The 20,073-nt window shown below is 37.5% G+C and overlaps 1 pseudogene; it reads left to right on the top strand.

Annotated features, from left to right (window-relative positions):
• The first annotated feature begins 552 nt into the window (after window positions 1–552).
• On the top strand, window positions 553–18,177 carry LOC120135276 (annotated as a pseudogene).
• The last annotated feature ends 1,896 nt before the right edge of the window (window positions 18,178–20,073 follow it).

Here is a 20,073-nt window from a genome sequence, read left to right on the forward strand (position 1 = left end):
AAAGTATGCAGTATTTGAATTTAACTTGAATTCTTAGAGATTAAAAAGCTTCAACTTGGGTTATTGAAAAAACGAATAGTGTAAATTAGTTCCTGTACGTAAGTTGTCAGAAATTTCTGTTTTTGTTTGCACTTTGCAATGTAGAAAAACATTAGTTCTCGTGTTTCAATTTTCAAACAAACACGTTGCAAATTTGTCATATTTGTGAAGAAGAAGACTAAAGTTAAAAGACCGACCTTTTGTGTTTCTTCACGTGGAAAGTTGCTTGTCATTTGGCGTGGCAAACCTTATTTGACCCTGTTTAGTGTTCTCTCATTGCCAGTCACCTACGCAACTTCACCCATGGCTTACGATAACTCAAAATTTTTGCCCAATAATAATTTTTTGGCAATAACCAAATACGTGTATATAACGACATGCAGTGGGAAAAAACGTGGAAACGTATAAAACTCTTCGAGACACTTTATATGCTTGCACCCTTGGCCTTCTTCCCCAAACAAGAAAGTGCATATTCCATAAGACCCCTAGGAAGTGAGTGATTAGAGTGACAGAATGGATAAGGAGAGGCTGACGGCGGAAATGGCTTTCACAGACTCCACCTCCGCCGTCATCAAATTCGACGGAGACTGCCTGATTTCTTGCTATCTGTGAAGCTTAAGAACGTAAAGTTAGGTTACAGTTATTCATGTAACCCCGTCATGATACTCTTGTTAGCTCTAATCCTGCTACTTTCCAGTGCAATTCTGGTTCAGTTCACGGATTTAAAATGGAACATGATTTCAGAGTTATGGACCAGCCAAGCCCTTAGGCTTGAGAGCATTGATGTTGCTACAAGACTAGCTGGTTCATTGGTTGTATTCTTTCTCCTTGGTCTCTACTTTGCCAAGCGGTCCAGGCCGGTTTACCTAGTAGACTTCGCTTGTTACAAACCTGAAGATGATCGTAAACTGTCAGTCGACTCGTTCCTGAAGATGACTGAAGATAATGGAGCTTTCACGGAGGACACGCTGCAATTCCAAAGAAGGATATCAACTCGGTCTGGTTTAGGCGATGAGACGTATTTCCCTCGAGGAATAACATCGAGTCCACCTAGCCTATGCATGGAAGAGGCTCGAGCTGAAGCCGAAGCTGTCATGTTCGGAGCACTAGACTCACTTTTTGAGAAAACCGGAGTCAAACCGGATGATATCGGCATCCTCATCGTGAATTGCAGCTTATTTAATCCAAGCCCATCTCTTTCGGCCATGATTGTCAGCCACTACAAACTACGTACTGATATCATGAGCTACAATCTTGGAGGAATGGGGTGCAGTGCAGGCCTTATATCGATCGACCTTGCTAAAAACCTCCTTCAAGCCAATCCCAACATGTATGCCGTAGTGGTAAGCACCGAGAACATTACCCTGAATTGGTATTTCGGCAATGACAGGTCTATGTTGCTATGCAATTGCATATTCCGCATGGGTGGAGCTACCGTGCTCTTGTCGAACAAGTCCCGGGACAAGGTTCGTTCAAAGTACGAGCTCGTTCATTTGGTTCGAACCCATAAGGGTGCGGATGATAAGCATTACAACTGCGTTTACCAAAGAGAAGATGAAAACGGAACCGTTGGGGTTTCATTGGCTCGTGAATTAATGGTTGTGGCTGGAGAGGCGTTGAAAACCAATATCACCACTCTGGGTCCTGTCATAACCATTTTTTTGTAAAACAATTAAATATTATTTTATAAAACGATTACGACTTTATTTTGGAAAAATTGGTGATTTGAAATTAATTTGAATTAAATTGAATAGAGTCGCCATCGACCTTTGGGTTAGGTAGGCCGAATACCTAAAAACGTCTTTTAAAACAATTTTAAGAAAGATCATTTTTAAGACAAAAATAGTCTGCGTTTACCAAAGATTCAATTAAAATGGATTCGGGAGTCGGTTACGTGTGGGGAAGGATAAACACCCCCAAAACGCCCAAAATCGGTACTGTGTCGCTTACACATCGTCGTAAATGGTGGAAATTACAATTTGAATATGAAGTAAAAATATGATCTATTTATCGAATATTTGTTAAAATTAAAATAATAGAAATACTTCACTTGGTAAGAAATCTCAAGATTTGCAATCCTCCAACGGGAAAGCTATCTCATCTATTTCTTATCTATAAAGTACATCCTATCTTTTAATTACCACTAAATAATATCGTCATAAGTAGAAGATACCATATGCCTAATTTATGTATCGTTAATATTAACAGAACAACCATTAATACAATAAAAATTATGAAAATAGAATAATAAATAAATTATGATTTATTTATTGAATATTAGTTAAAATAAAAAAATCCTTTTCTCGATAAGAAATCTCGAGATTTGCAATCCTCCACCGGGAAAGCTACCTCGTCTATTTCTTACTTGTAAAGAATATTTTCTCTTTAAATTAAAAGATAATGACGAAAATTGACATAAAATACATCATATTATACTTTTCCAAAACATACATCACTCATATTAAGATTCAATGAAGAAATAATAATAAAGATTAAAATTTAAATATTAAACAATATGACCATCAAATAAATTAATCAAAAAAAAAATAAAAACAATAAAAATAATTTCTATAAGCTTGTAAAAGGAAGAATTTGCATTTTTTATTTATTCAGTTTGAACGTCGTATCAGATTGTACCACTTCGATCAAGTGATACTTTCCACGCCCGTTCTATAAATATGTGTTCTTGAGAATAAAATCAAATATAATGAAAATAAATACAATTGGGAATATAAACGTTTATGTTAAATTATATTAAATACATTACTTACACAATACAAATAACCATAGAATATTTAAAATACATTCATACATAAATAACTAAAATAAAGCTAAGTTAACATTACAAACCAAAATACAAACCAAATAAGCACATATGATAATTTCAGGGACCAAAATACAAATACAGAAATTTAAAGGGCTACAATCGAAGAAACATAAGTTAAATAACTAAACTGAAATTACACAAAAACATGAAGGATAAAACAAATATTTAAACCAAATGCCAAAACAGTGACTAAAACAGAAGATGAATAAATCTGAGGGCCAAATTCGAACATCAGCTAAAATTACACAACACATGCAAATAAGGACTAAAACGATCATTATATGAAACAAGCAACTAAAAATCTAAACACTTAGAAAATATAATACTAATCATATAGGACTAAAACGGAACAAGATGTAAATAAAGAGCTCAAAATAGAAAGATGAAATTTCATTTAGGATCATATTACAACCATTACAAAGCTAAAGGGATTTAAAATGTAGTTCACCCATGAATGCTAAGGACACGCGTGCAAGATTACAGAGATAAGAGGACCAAATGGGCTATTAGCCCTTTTAAACCCAGCATTCGGCCTCAAAACGACGCCGTTCGACGTCTGGAATATAACCCCTTTAAGGGTTATTATGAAACCCTAAAAATCATTTCCTCTCCCCTCTCATTCCCTCAGCCGAAATACCACAAACAGAGAGAGTTCTCTCTACCACAACCCTCACGCCGCCGCATGTGGCAAACCAAAGCCCCGGCCACCGCGAACGATGGCCACGGGGTTAAACGCCCTAATAACCCCTTCTCTCCTTCTTTCTCCTCTACTTTCCTAAAAAACCCAACATAGAAACAGAGCCCCTTTTCCCACAACCAAACTAAAACAACTAAATCTTTACCTTTGAAACAAAAGCGGTTTGGTCCAGTGAAGCTCACGACGGAGATAACTCGGAAGGTAAGACCTCTTTCTTTCTCTTTCTCTTTGCTTGGTTTTTATTTTTTTCCTTTTTTCTTCTGTTTTTTTTTTCGAATTTCTCTCTCCCTTTTCAGATTACTCTTCTTTTTTTCTTTTATGCTTGCTTGCATGTGAATTTCCATTGAGATGATGATGATATCTAGGTAGATAGGTTTTGATTTCTCTGCTTTGGGTGAATACAATCCAGATTTTTCGGGATTTTCGGGTGTTATTTTAATGGATTTTTAGATTTGGTAAGTTTAGGCCACTATTCTTTGATTTGGTTACTGTTTTTTTACAGGGATCGGTCACTGTTTGATGGATGGGTTCCTCACAGCTCCGATGACAGCGGCGGCGAGGGAAGCAGCCAGCTTGAACGGCTGGGAAATTGAAGACCAAACGGCTGTGGCGGCTGAGGCAGAGAAGGGTCACACGGCGGCTGGAAGGGGATTAGGGTTTGAAACCCTAATATGTTTTAGGGTTTAAAACCCTAATCTGAATTGGGCTTCGGGTCTCTGGGCCAAATGGGCTTCGGGTTGTTGGGCCTCTGTAATCTGAATTGGGCTTAGGGATTAGGCCTGCAAAAATTGTAATAATAAAATAATAATAAAATAATAATATAATGATAATAATAATAATAATAATAAAATAACGGAAAAAACCCGGACAAAAACGGGTGTTTACAGCTGCCCCTCTTTGCACATTCTTGTGTTAACAAGAATAGGGCAAAGACGACAAGAAAACACGTTTTTTGTCTGGTTTTCCTCTTTTTGGGTTTGAAAAAAATGGATAATTTTGTTGGTGGGGACGACACTGCTCGTACGCAATGAAGAGGTCTGGTCGTCTAAGGGTGACATGGCTCCTACGTGATGAGGAAATCTGGTCAGCTTTAGGAAGGGTGATAACTCGGTTCCTACGTGATGAGGACGGCTGGTTATCCTAATGTTGACACGGCTCTTGCATGATGAAGAGATCTGGCCATCTAAAGGTGATAACACGGTTCCTACGTGATGAGGACGGCTGGTTATCTATGGTTGACACGGCTCATACGTGATGAAGAGATCTGGTCTGGGGATGACACGGTTCATACATGATGAAAAACTCTGGCCACCTTTAGGAAGGGTGATAACTCGGTTCCTACGTGATGAGGACGGCTGGTTATCCTAATGTTGACACGGCTCCTACGTGACATTAGCATAAGAGGCAGCTTCAACCCATTTGGTGAAGTAATCTATAGCCACTAAGATAAAACGATGTCCATTTGAGGCCTTCGGTGAAATTGCCCCAATGACATCGATGCCCCACATTGAAAACGGCCAAGGTGCGTTCATTACATGGAGTGGTGAAGGAGGAACATGTATTTGGTTATCATGAATCTGGCATTTATGACATCTTCGAGCAAATCTGATACAATCTCCTTCCATAGTGGACCAATAGTACCCAAACCTCATGATTTTTCTAACCATTGTGAATCCATTAGCATGTGTTCCACAAACTCCTTCATGGACTTCCTCAAGTATTTTCTTGGCCTCAATTCTATCCACACACCTCAAAAGCACCTGATCCTTGCCCTTTTTATACAATATATCTCCATCAAGGACATACCCCATTGCTAATCTTCTTAAGGTCCGTTTATCATTCTCCGCTGCCTCTGCCGGGTAAGCCCGATACTTTACGTATTGGAGAATATCATAATACCATGGGAGATTATCATCCTCTTCTTCCTCTATGTTGCAACAATGAGCTGGCATTTCTCTTATACTCATCCGAATAGGCATCATTCGAGACTGATCATCGGCCTTAAACATAGCTGCCAACGTAGCCAAGGCATCTGCCATTTGATTTTCTTCACGAGGAAGATAAGCAAAAGAAATTTCTTCAAACTCTCTGATCAACTCCATCACTAAGTTCTTGTATTCTATCAACTTGGAGTCTCGAGTCATCCATTCCCCACGAAGCTGATAAATAACCAGAGCAGAATCACCGAATACTTCTAGGCTTTTAACTTTGCGCTCAATTGCAGCTTGAATACCCAAGATACATGCTTCATACTCTGCCATATTGTTAGTGCATTCAAAGGCGAGCCTACTAGTACAAGGATAATGATCTCCCTCAGGTGAAACTAGTATTGCCCCAATTCCATGTCCCACAGCATTAGAAGCGCCATCGAAGTTCATTTTCCATGCTTCATTTTTCGGAGTATCTTCTTCAGTAACAAATACACTCATCAAGTCCTCATTCGGAAAATCAAATTTTACTGGCTCATAGTCTTCTAATGCTCTGCTTGCCAGGAAATCTGCAATAGCACTTCCTTTAACTGATTTCTGGTTCATGTAGACTATATCAAATTCGGACAACAACATTTGCCATCTCGCCATCCTTCCAGTTAGAGCCGTTGATTCCATCAGGTACTTTAATGGATCCAGTCTTGATATCAACCAGGTAGTATGATACAACAAATACTGTCTCAGCCTCTTAGTAGTCCATACTAAAGCACAACACAGCTTTTCAATAGAGGAATATCGAGTCTCACAGTCAGTGAATTTCTTACTGAGATAGTAAATAGCTCGCTCTCTTCTTCCAGTTTCGTCATGTTGGGCCAACACACATCCCATTGACTTCTCAAAGACAGTCAAATATAAAATCAATGGTTTGTTTGGGATTGGTGGCATCAAGACAGGAGCATTAATTAAGTAACTCTTAATTCTATCGAAGCATTCTTGGCAACTATCATCCCATTCTCCTGGGTTTTGCTTTCTCAGTAATCGGAATATTGGATCACATTTCTCGGTCAACTGAGAGATGAATCTGGCAATATAATTTAACCTTCCCAGAAAACCTCGTACTTCCTTTTGCGTTCTAGGGGGAGGTAATTCCAAAATTGCTTTGACTTTATCAGGATCTATTTCTATCCCATTCTCACTGACTACAAATCCCAATAACTTCCCTGAAGTAGCTCCAAATGTGCACTTGGCCGGGTTAAGCTTAAGCTGGTATTTCTTTAATCTTAGAAATAGTTTCTTTAAGACTTTTACATGTTCTTCTCCAGTTTTTGATTTGGCAATCATATCATCCACGTACACTTCTATATCCCTGTGCATCATATCGTGGAACAACGTAACCATGGCTCTTTGATATGTTGCCCCGGCGTTCTTAAGTCCAAAGGGCATCACCTTGTAGCAAAACGTACCCCACATTGTCACAAAAGTTGTCTTTTCCATGTCTCCTGGGTCCATCTTAATTTGATTGTAACCTGAGAAACCATCCATGAAAGAGAAAAGAGCATGACCAGCCGTATTGTCAACCAAAGTATCGATATGTGGGAGTGGAAAATTATCTTTGGGGCTCGCTCGATTGAGATCCCGGTAGTCAACACACATCCGAACTTTGCCATCTTTCTTTGGAACTGGCACTATGTTTGCTACCCATTCAGGGTACTTGGCCACTTGTAAAAATCCAGCATCGAATTGTTTCTTCACTTCTTCCTTAATTTTTAATAGCATATCTGGTCTCATTCTTCGAAGTTTTTGCTGAACAGGCTTGCATTCCGGTTTTATTGGTAGCTTGTGCATTACAATGTCAGTTTCCAACCCCGGCATATCTTGATAAGACCAAGCAAACACATCCCTATATTCCCGAAGAAGGCTTATAAGACCATCTCTTACTTTTGGTGAGAGTGAAGTGCCAATTTTAACTTCCTTTATATCCTCTTCTGTTCCCAAATTTATTGTTTCAGTTGTCTCTTTGTGGGGCAATATTTGTCTATCTTCTTGCTCTATCATTCTAACAAGCTCAGAGTTTAACTCACATTCCTCTTCATCTTTATAACCCTCAGATTCTTCGAGACACATGTCATTTTCAAAATCAATTTGTGGTTCAAAAATATCATTACTCGAACAGTTGATATCTGAAGACCTGCGAATCAAAGGAGTATATTGGCTGTGGACAAAATTTTATATATATTTATCAAGAGAATAATTATCAATAAAGAATAAAGAATACTCAAGAGATGAATAAAATACTTGCTAAGATTAGAATGAAAGAGAACACTGTTTCATTAAAGCAATGACAAATAACAATTTGTCCTTTTACAAAAGCCCTATTATATTTGGGTCAAAAGGAGACAGATTTGTTATTATGCATTACTTTGAAAAGTGCTTATAGAACACAGGGAGTTCTTCAACAGTGTAATTGTTCAAAACATAGCCGGGAGGACACGGACGAATTGATGCCAATGAACACTCTCCAGTAGAATCTTCTGTGATAACGTTGATGCTCAGGCTTCCCAATAAATTTTCAACAAATTCTGTATCTTCAATATCTCCTGACTGTTTCAGCGTGCCAATCACAAATCCTCCAGACACAAAAGATTTGGAGAGTGGTGGAATGACCATGGGTCCCCAAACAAGATCTTCTCCCTTTACTCTTGCCTTCCTCCTTTCCTTAAGCTTTTGTGCATCCTTGACTTTATCATGGTACGTTGGTTTGTATCCGAGACCAAAATAATTTCTCTTAGGAACTGGAGCCGACCCTTCAGTGATTCCTTGCAGTTTCTTTCCCAAGCCTTTCCCTACCTTTGCTCCTCTAGCTAAGGTCTCCTTTAATTGCATCTTTGTATTTTTTGAAAGATGAGGAATGGGAATTCTTTTGCCCTCAGAGATAAAAGTAGCATTAACAAATTCTAAGGACTGGAAGGAGGACTCTAGTGCATTTTCATCTACCCCCACATATGGTGCATCTGTAGTGATAGAGGCAATGATATCTTCTTCCGCTTTGATGGTCACTAGAGTCCCATCAACAATGAATCGGAGCTTTGGTGGAGGGAGGAAGGAACTGCCCCAGCCATGTGAATCCAGGGTCTCCCTAGCAAGCAACTATAACTCGGATGAATATCCATGACAACAAAATCTACTTCAAATGTTGTAGGGCCAATTCTGAGAGGGATAATCATCTTCCCCATTATCTTGCGTTCTGTCCCATCAAATGCCCTTACAGCATTGCCACAAACCCTCATTTGTGATACATCCACAGGAAGTCTATTTAGAGTGGCGAATGGCATAACATTCAAGGCCGATCCGTTGTCAATTAACACCCCTGAGACGATGACTCCTTTGCAATGAGCCGTAATGTGTAAAGCCTTGCCCCTGCCTTTTCCTTCTTCAGGTATTTCGTCATCATAAAATAAATAAAATTATCTGCATTAATATGATTTACCATCCTGTCCACACGTTCCACTGGTATATCCTTCCCTACAAAAGTTTCATTCAGCACTTTGATCAGAGTATTTCGATGTACTTCCGAATGCAATAGTAGAGATAACATTGAAATCCGTGCTGGGGTCTTATGAAGCTGTTCCACAATATTATACTCGCTGTGTTTCAGAAACTTTAAAAATTCCTGAGCCTCCTCAATCTTAACAGGCTCATTCAATTTATCCTCAGGATCTTTAATAACCACATCTCTTGCTTTATCAGCCTTTCCAGGAGCATAGCATCTTCCACTTCTGGTGAAAAATCCAACTTCAGCAACCTCTTCCTCCTTACTCTCAGGAGTATTAATTTGGCATGTATAGTCCCAGGGAACACTCTTGTTACTCTTGTAGGCAAAAGGCGTAGGGGTTTGATCACCACCCTAGATGTTATACTTCCACTGCTGGCCCCGTAATTTGGTTTCGATATGACCAGGACAGGCTTTTTCAAATTCTTTTCAGCTTCCCTTGAATTTTCTTCAGAAGCACAGATATATCTTTCATTCTCACTCATTCTTTCTTCATAAAACTGCAACTCCTGCTTGTTCATTAATTTTTGGACTATTTGCCTGAATTCTTGACAGTCCTGAATATGATGACCATTTTCACCATGGTATTCACAAAAGATCTCTGTCTTTTCCGTTGAGCATTCATTTCTAGGGCTCAACAACCCTCTCTCCTTTATTCGAGCATATACCCATTTCAGTGGTGTTCTTATTTCTTCAATTCTCCTCTTAATTTTCTGATTTTTCTCAATAGCGTTCACTCCCTGATTCTGATGATTTGGAAGCGGGTTTGCAGCAACACAGGGTGATTCAGAATCATTAAAGGACACCACCTTTCTCTTGATCAGATCTTCAACCACTCTTTTAAAAGCGAGACACTTTTCAATGTTATGTCCTCTGAGATTTGCATGATATTCGCATGTCTCATTTTCGTTGAACCATTTTGGATAAGGTGGTTTAATTGGATCAATGAATTTTGGTGACACTACGTGAGCTTGGACTAATCCATGGAAGAGCTCACTGTAAGTCATTGGTATGGGAGTGAACGTCATCCTTTCATTGTTATGCTCGCGCTTAGTCTCCCCTTGGGATGAAGAAGAATTTCCCATTTTCGGCTTACTCACAGAGAAATTTACATTATTCACCTCTCCTTCTTTCCTTTTCACATAGGGTTTCTTTGCAGGAACTTGGCTACCGGCAATCTGCCCCTTCTTTAATGCTCTCTCGATCATCTCTCCACACATCACGATATCAGAGAAGCTCTTAGTTGCCACTCCTAACATATGATCAATATAAGGAGATTTTAACGTATCTATAAACATGGTTATAAACTCCCTCTCAATAAGTGGTGGGTGCACTTGAGCAGCAATATCCCTCCAGCGCTGAGCGTACTGTCGGAAGGTCTCATTATGCTTCATCTCCATATTTTGGAGAGTAACACGATCAGGCATCATATCGGTAACGTGTTGATATTGTTCTTTAAACGCATTGGCCAAATCCTTCCAAGACCCTATTTTAGCTCGGGTTAATTGGTTATACCATCTGACAGCTGACCCCGTCAAGCTGGCCTGAAAACAGTGAATTAATAGCCCATCATCCTTCACGAATCCTGTCATTCTTCGACAAAACATGGTCAAGTGAGCAACAGGACAAGTTTTTCCATCATACTTTTCAAATTCCGGCATTTTGAACTTTGGTGGTAATACTAGGTCTGGCACAAGACTCAATTCCTCTGCATTCATTCCGTCTTGAAAACCCTGCTTTCCCATTTCTTTAAAAAACCCTTTGCACCAGTCCTTTAAATGCTCCGGTACTTCCGTTTTAGGTTTCTCCAATTCCTCAGGATCTACATCAATATACTCATAAGGACTGTTTTGAGGGTTAGTCGTGGCCATTTGAACCTTTACAGCTGAAGACCCTGCAGGATGTTCCACTAGCTTTTCAGGTGAGATAACTAGTCTCGGGGTAGACTCCTGCCTAGAAACTTCAACAGGGGCAGCGCTTGGTTCTTTAACTGTTTCAGTACGTAACCCAGACATCTTGGTCATCATCTCATTCATCATATTAGCCTGGCTTTGCAGGATTTGATCTATAATTGACTTTTGTGACTGATCCATCTTTGCCTGCCATTCTTGTTGTATTCTTAGCAAATCTTCTTGCATTTCTTTCTTTAATTGATCAAGCTTGGCCTCTATGGCTCTACTTCGCGTGTGATAAGGATTGGAGTTCTTACTTGCCAGAATCGTCTGTCACATAACCCTTCGGAAATTAATTTTATTGTTCTTTTAAATTTGAATGCATATTATTGGTAATGTGCTATAAATGATACATTTTATTGGTGATGCATTATAAATGATGAATTTACTTATGCATAATGAATGATGCAAGTATGAAATGCAAATAAAAGGCGTTGACCCAAGCAGTAACCATTCGGAAATACTTTCATTGGATAAAAAGTTTCACTCATTACAAAGGAGTTCTATTACATATAAGGCCTAGCCCTCAGACTCAGCTCTACAATTTCATTCATAATGGCGATGATCTCCCTTGTATGTTCAGAAACCGGATTTGTGCGCAGTTGGATGATCTCCGCTCTATTGGCTAATTCGTTCATATACCGAGCCACTTCACCCATTTGAGCAATAGCTTCCCCCATCATGCGCTCGCGTTCTTCTACTAAGGATCGATAATGCTCGTATGTATTTTCCCATCCCTTATTGATGCGTTTGATCTCTTTTTCTAGATTGGTAATATGAATTCGACATTCTGGAGTTCACCTTTCAATTCTCTGATTTCCTTCTGGAAGGATTTGTTTCTTCGAGAGCAACTCTTAGGTCCACTGAAGCAGGAGGAACTTGCACTTGCAGAAGGGATTGCTCAAGGTTCGATACATGACTTTTGAGCTCATCATTCATAGCTCGAGATTGGTTCATCTCATGTTCGAATCTCATCTGTAATTCTCCCATTTCTCCCGTGAGCTCATCTACTTGCTGACTTTTTGTCGAGAATCTCTGCATCCACGATCCAATCTCTGCCTGCTTTCTATCGAGGAATCGATTCCATCCCTGTCTCTCAGACCACATCTCTTCTTTCTTTTGCTTTCTTTCTTCTTCGAGCTCTAAAATTCTTCGATCTTGTCCTCAAAGTCCTCAATTATACTGTTCATCTCAATTTTTAACCCTTGGACTTGATTCTTTTCTTCTTCTAATTCTTTCAGGCTGACTTCTTTTTCTTCATGGAGTTTTTGAGCTCTACGAGCCTCAGCTTTATACTGCTTGATCAATTCCTTTTTATCGGCCTCTAGCTCGCATACTTTTGCTTTTCCAGCTTCTATCTTCTTGATCTGACACTTGTTCTCAATTTCCAGACTTTTGATTCGCCGTCTTGCAGCCGCTAATTCTCTGGATCCAAGTTTCTTTCTCATTTGCTGCACCCTTTGATAATCTTTTTTTAAGTCTTCTAAATCAGCTTCCACCTCCTCTTTCCGTTCTCTCATCATTATAAACTGTCTGGCATGAAATTCAGCCTCGATAGTCGACATGAAGTTTTCTCTCTCCATCTCTTCTATTTTCTTGGAATCTTTAGCCTTTTCCATTTCAAACTCAATTCTTTGGATTTCCAAATTCGAAGGGATATTTCTGATTTGTTCTTCTATCGACCTTGATCCCTCTCCAGATGTTAAAGGTGTCTTATCATTATCCTCCTGATTCTCCAGGCTTCATAATCAGGCGTCAAGATAACATCCGCTCCAATTACTTTAGTCCTAAAAGTCATCCTCCAGGAATCAGCCGCATCTTTGATTTTCTTTCTATAATTGCCTTCTTTATAATCAAATTCAGCACCAGTCAACCCCTGAGTCACGGGAACAAACTGTCGGGCACCGTACTGTCTCAATATCAACAAAGGAGCATATCCCACTCCTCCCCACAGTCCCAATAATATGATCCAGTCCAAATCTCCGCACTTGAACAAGATTTGTGTATGCATCAGCCACGGTGTTCGCCATGCTATGTTTTGACTTTGTAGATTCCGGAAGAAATCAATCCATTGATCTTTCTGAGATACTTCAGGCCACTCCTTCGTAAGGTACTCAGCAATAGGAGAATAATCTTTCAAAAAACGGTTATAGTTGACTTTTTCTTCCTTCCAGAAATGGCTTCTGATCCACACAGTAAGCAATTGAGCACAGCCCATAAAACGACCTCCCCCCAACCTCCTACATATATTCAAAGATCGGAAAGTTTCAGCAAGAATTGCATGGACTGGATTCACCTCTCTTCCTAACTTCTCAACCAAATCGACTACTGCTAGCTCGATCAATCCCAAACATTTTGGAAAAATTACCAAACCATATATACCCAAAGCAAATACATCTCTACGCACGTTTTCATCTACATGTGCTTCAGCTATCTTTTGTAAGTGAGACCATGGCACTCCTCACTTTCTCCCTTGCGTTGCAAACGATCATTCACCCATTTGTCGCTTGTGCCCGAGATCTTTGCAAGCTTTGACTTAAAGGAAGGCCCTTTTATCGATCGGGAGTAAACTTTGTCTACTTTAACGCTTGGCAAATTCAACAGAAATTGGTATTCCTCGAGGGTTGGAGTCATGTCCTCTCGGTTGAATGTGAAACAACTATAGGCCGGATTCCAAACTGTATTATGCTTCGTATGAGAACCGGGTCTACCTTCACGTATATCAGATGAAAAATATCCCCATAAGTCTGCTGAAAAGCTTGCCTCTCAATAAGATTCCAACTTTCCCAAATGGTTTTCAATCCCTGAAGCTCATTCTGTTTTAAAGAAGCTGGTGTATAATCAGACAGATCCGACACGTAGTCCCCTGATAGACTATCTCCCTGCTCTTTCTGCTTGGCTTCGGACCAGTTCCTTACATCTGCTGGATTCACTTCTCTGTTTAGGAAACTCCTTTCCATCGTGAAAGTCTTTCCACTTTACCGATACTCACAGATCATCGCCTTTTCTAATGATATGTCTATGCAGAATGAAAAAAATAAACAAAACAAACAAAACAGTTAGTCAAAACAATTGCATAAATTTAACATAAAAAGATAAGTAAAACGGGAAATAAATCTATTATATTTATGTATTATCTACCCGAATAATATTCCTCAAAAAGGGTCCTACCCAAACATGCTCTCTACCCTCCTAAATTAATTAAATTCTAACTGCACCTAAATTCTTCACATGCTTTAACAGAATAAATCTATTCTACACACTCAAAAATAAATAAATAAAATAAAATAAAGAGGTTAGAGAGTTTCTCCATTGTGTACGCCTATTTTGGGTACCTATTGACGGACAGAGGTTCAATATGACTCTACCTAGTGTGACCGTGCTATGGTTCACTATATGCATGGTTTCAGCTCTAACAGGAAAAAAGGAACTCGAATTGTCCTTGATGTCGGTGCCCCCTTGGGCTACCAAACCCTCAATCCTCACCCATTACAGGTTTCAAACAGACCGAGTTCAATTCGAGGGGATTCACTGCCTTATACCCATACGAGGAATAAATTCCTACGAAGGTATAAGGTATGTATCCCATGGGTTATTTGCTAAAACTCATACGAAGAATAAATTCTTACGAGAGTAAAGCAATCACCCTAATTAATTTGGATCGAAACTCATGTCTAGAGCTCATGTTATGCTAATGAAAGTGATGTGTGTGAGGAGAAACAAACAAACCTTTGACTCAAAAACAGGGAAAATAAAAATAAATAAAAAAACCCAACGAGAACTAAGAAATATCTGGAAAAAAATGAAAACAATTAAAATGTTAGTATATAAAAATAAAGAAATAAGAATAATACATAAAAATTCAATAAATAGATCATAGCTTTACTAAAGATTCGAACTTATAATTTCCACCATAACGACCATATATAAGCGACCGACAGCCTGACTCTCTAGGGTCCCCAGCAGAGTCGCCAAGCTGTCATAACCATTTTTTTGTAAAACAATTAAATATTATTTTATAAAACGATTACGACTTTATTTTGGAAAAATTGGTGATTTGAAATTAATTTGAATTAAATTGAATAGAGTCGCCATCGACCTTTGGGTTAGGTAGGCCGAATACCTAAAAACGTCTTTTAAAACAATTTTAAGAAAGATCATTTTTAAGACAAAAATAGTCTGCGTTTACCAAAGATTCAATTAAAATGGATTCGGGAGTCGGTTACGTGTGGGGAAGGATAAACACCCCCAAAACGCCCAAAATCGGTACTGTGTCGCTTACACATCGTCGTAAATGGTGGAAATTACAATTTGAATATGAAGTAAAAATATGATCTATTTATCGAATATTTGTTAAAATTAAAATAATAGAAATACTTCACTTGGTAAGAAATCTCAAGATTTGCAATCCTCCAACGGGAAAGCTATCTCATCTATTTCTTATCTATAAAGTACATCCTATCTTTTAATTACCACTAAATAATATCGTCATAAGTAGAAGATACCATATGCCTAATTTATGTATCGTTAATATTAACAGAACAACCATTAATACAATAAAAATTATGAAAATAGAATAATAAATAAATTATGATTTATTTATTGAATATTAGTTAAATAAAAAAATCCTTTTCTCGATAAGAAATCTCGAGATTTGCAATCCTCCACCGGGAAAGCTACCTCGTCTATTTCTTACTTGTAAAGAATATTTCTCTTTAAATTAAAAGATAATGACGAAAATTGACATAAATACATCATATTATACTTTTCCAAAACATACATCACTCATATTAAGATTCAATGAAGAAATAATAATAAAGATTAAAATTTAAATATTAAACAATATGACCATCAAATAAATTAATCAAAAAAAAAAATAAAAACAATAAAAATAATTTCTATAAGCTTGTAAAAGGAAGAATTTGCATTTTTTATTTATTCAGTTTGAACGTCGTATCAGATTGTACCACTTCGATCAAGTGATACTTTCCACGCCCGTTCTATAAATATGTGTTCTTGAGAATAAAATCAAATATAATGAAAATAAATACAATTGGGAATATAAACGTTTATGTTAAATTATATTAAATACATTACTTACACAATACAAATAACCATAGAATATTTAAAATACATTCATACATAAATAACTAAAATAAAGCTAAGTTAACATTACAAACCAAATACAAACCAAATAAGCACATATGATAATTTCAGGGACCAAAATACAAATACAGAAATTTAAAGGGCTACAATCGAAGAAACATAAGTTAAATAACTAAACTGAAATTACACAAAAACATGAAGGATAAAACAAATATTTAAACCAAATGCCAAAACAGTGACTAAAACAGAAGATGAATAAATCTGAGGGCCAAATTCGAACATCAGCTAAAATTACACAACACATGCAAATAAGGACTAAAACGATCATTATATGAAACAAGCAACTAAAAATCTAAACACTTAGAAAATAATACTAATCATATAGGACTAAAACGGAACAAGATGTAAATAAAGAGCTCAAATAGAAAGATGAAATTCATTTAGGATCATATTACAACCATTACAAAGCTAAAGGATTTAAAATGTAGTTCACCCATGAATGCTAAGGACACGCGTGCAAGATTACAGAGATAAGAGGACCAAATGGGCTATTAGCCCTTTTAAACCCAGCATTCGGCCTCAAAACGACGCCGTTCGACGTCTGGAATATAACCCCTTTAAGGGTTATTATGAAACCCTAAAAATCATTTCCTCTCCCCTCTCATTCCCTCAGCCGAAATACCACAAACAGAGAGAGTTCTCTCTACCACAACCCTCACGCCGCCGCATGTGGCAAACCAAAGCCCCGGCCACCGCGAACGATGGCCACGGGGTTAAACGCCCTAATAACCCCTTCTCTCCTTCTTTCTCCTCTACTTTCCTAAAAAACCCAACATAGAAACAGAGCCCCTTTTCCCACAACCAAACTAAAACAACTAAATCTTTACCTTTGAAACAAAAGCGGTTTGGTCCAGTGAAGCTCACGACGGAGATAACTCGGAAGGTAAGACCTCTTTCTTTCTCTTTCTCTTTGCTTGGTTTTTATTTTTTTCCTTTTTTCTTCTGTTTTTTTTTTCGAATTTCTCTCTCCCTTTTCAGATTACTCTTCTTTTTTTCTTTTATGCTTGCTTGCATGTGAATTTCCATTGAGATGATGATGATATCTAGGTAGATAGGTTTTGATTTCTCTGCTTTGGGTGAATACAATCCAGATTTTTCGGGATTTTCGGGTGTTATTTTAATGGATTTTTAGATTTGGTAAGTTTAGGCCACTATTCTTTGATTTGGTTACTGTTTTTTTACAGGGATCGGTCACTGTTTGATGGATGGGTTCCTCACAGCTCCGATGACAGCGGCGGCGAGGGAAGCAGCCAGCTTGAACGGCTGGGAAATTGAAGACCAAACGGCTGTGGCGGCTGAGGCAGAGAAGGGTCACACGGCGGCTGGAAGGGGATTAGGGTTTGAAACCCTAATATGTTTTAGGGTTTAAAACCCTAATCTGAATTGGGCTTCGGGTCTCTGGGCCAAATGGGCTTCGGGTTGTTGGGCCTCTGTAATCTGAATTGGGCTTAGGGATTAGGCCTGCAAAAATTGTAATAATAAAATAATAATAAAATAATAATATAATGATAATAATAATAATAATAATAATAAAATAACGGAAAAAACCCGGACAAAAACGGGTGTTTACAGGTCCACTTGTTTTACCATTGACAGAGCAGTTCAAGTTCTTGGTTACCCTTGTTCCAAAGAAGATTTTGAAGGCCAAAGTTAAGCCTTACATACCTGATTTCAAGCTTGCTTTCGAGCATTTCTGCGTCCATGCGGGTGGAAGGGCGGTTTTGGATGAAATACAGAAAAAATTGAAGTTAACAGATTGGCATATGGAGCCTTCAAGGATGACTCTACATAGATTTGGAAATACTTCAAGCAGCTCCTTGTGGTATGAGTTGGCTTATACGGAAGCTAAAGGTAGGGTCTCGGGTGGTGACCGGGTGTGGCAGATTGCATTCGGGTCCGGTTTTAAGTGTAACAGTGCCGTCTGGAAAGCTCTTAGGTCGACTCCCATGAATGAGACCGGGGGTAACCCGTGGAAGGGTGAAATTGATAAGTATCCGGTGAAGGTACCTGTTGCTTGATATCATCTTCAAGTGGAGTCAATTCATTGGATGCCAAGCACGTGTCTTTCTTCTATGTTTTTTGTTATTTCTTAGTGCTCGAGAATCATGTTTTAACTCTGTATTTGACCGGTTGTTCAAGATAGTATATTTATATTATGTTAACAGCTAAACCGTGCATACAATTTTTAAGCGTTGTCAATGAATACTTATATATTCGTCAACAACCTCTAGCCAATAGGTCGAAGCAGATTTTTAGCCGTCTTTAAAAGTAATGTTATTATACCGTCCTGAAATTTATAATGCAAATATTTCTATCTCAGATGTAGGCTTATTTTCTCAGACAATATTTTCACAACTACGATATACAGGACTTAATTAAGCTTATTTTTTAGGTTTTACTTCTATAAACTGAGCCAATTAGTGAATTAGTTAGCTATTTTTGATGATAAACACCGTCTCTCTCTCTCTCTCTCTCTCTCTCTCCTCTTATGGTTAGAAAAATGTGTTTCTGAGCATGTGGACTACGTCTCTTGTGTACCTTGCTTGCCCGCTCCCATACCCATCAAACCCCCAATATCGATCTCTCATCATATTCCCGTCAATTTCTCGTTCAAATTCCGTTTACATCGTCAACTAGCCTCCTCCGATGCCAACCAAAACGATGAGAAGAAGATTCAAGGTTTAAGAGAACAATATTTAAGCAAATGAATTCAAAATTTTAATTAAATAATCATTGTTGTGATGATGTCACGTTTTGTCTTTAATATTGGCTTTAAAGTATCCATTGTCCACCCCGACAGGAGTTTGTTCAACCCGACATGAGTTTGTTCAAGTGATAAGAATCTTGATATAGTTTAAGCAATGTCTCAAGTTTGAGTCTTTATGTATGTAGAAAATTCATGTCGGGAGACTCACCCAAAAAAACCAGGTGTGTGACGAATCGGGAGAGTAGCAAAAAAAAAAAAAGAGTATATGTCATAACAAAATTAGTGAAATAATATTGATGCCAAATTTAATTTGAAATATATTTTTGATGGAAAATTAAGAATAAAAGGCATTTACTAGAATGAATTAAGAATTCGAGAGTATGACAAATTTTATAAAGTATACTTCTCGTCATATAAAAACTGTCTTTTATTGACTTTTAAAAGAAAAGAATAAAAAATTTAAACTTTAACTTAATTATTTTAAATATTTCAAATAATTATATTTTATAAAATATATAGTTAAAAATACTTGATTAAAGATTTTTAAATATTTTTTTATATTTCTATCAATAATAAATTTTAAACAATAATGAGTCAAATTAAAAAATATTAAAAATAAAAAAATGAACATATTTAATAGGACATAGTGAGTATTTTTATTAGAACTTGTCACTAGAAAATGACAAGTTTAATAAAGTTTTATATTTTATGAAATTCATATATAGAATTTGTCATCTCTCATGAAGAGTTCCAATAAAAATTTTATATTTTATAAAATTCATCAGGTTCTTGTGACGAATTCCAAATTATTGTAACAAATATCATAGATGCCTAAATAATTTTTTACCGGTGACATTTTCGTAATTCTTTGTTTTGCCCGTAATATTCTTCTAATTTTCCCCTCAATTAACGTACTTTTTTTTTTGTGCTTCATCTTTTATTTTTATGGAGCTGGTTCACCCTCAATTAACGCCTCCTCACAAAGGTAAAATTGGCGCAATATGACAAAATGAAAATATAATTAAGCCCAACAGGGCACGTAGAAGTTTATTTTAGGATTTATGACATTTTTTATAGTGTTTTTGGATCTTATCACGTTGAGGTGATGAGTTTTATTGGAAAATATATTTTATTCGACTGATTTTTTTGGTTTAGTATTTTATTATTTTTCTTGGAACTCATCCTGTCAAGGTGACGAGTTTCATTA

This window comes from Hibiscus syriacus, unplaced genomic scaffold, assembly GCF_006381635.1.
Source record: "Hibiscus syriacus cultivar Baekdansim isolate YM2019G1 unplaced genomic scaffold, ASM638163v2 tig00110607_pilon, whole genome shotgun sequence".
NCBI lineage: Eukaryota > Viridiplantae > Streptophyta > Magnoliopsida > Malvales > Malvaceae > Hibiscus > Hibiscus syriacus.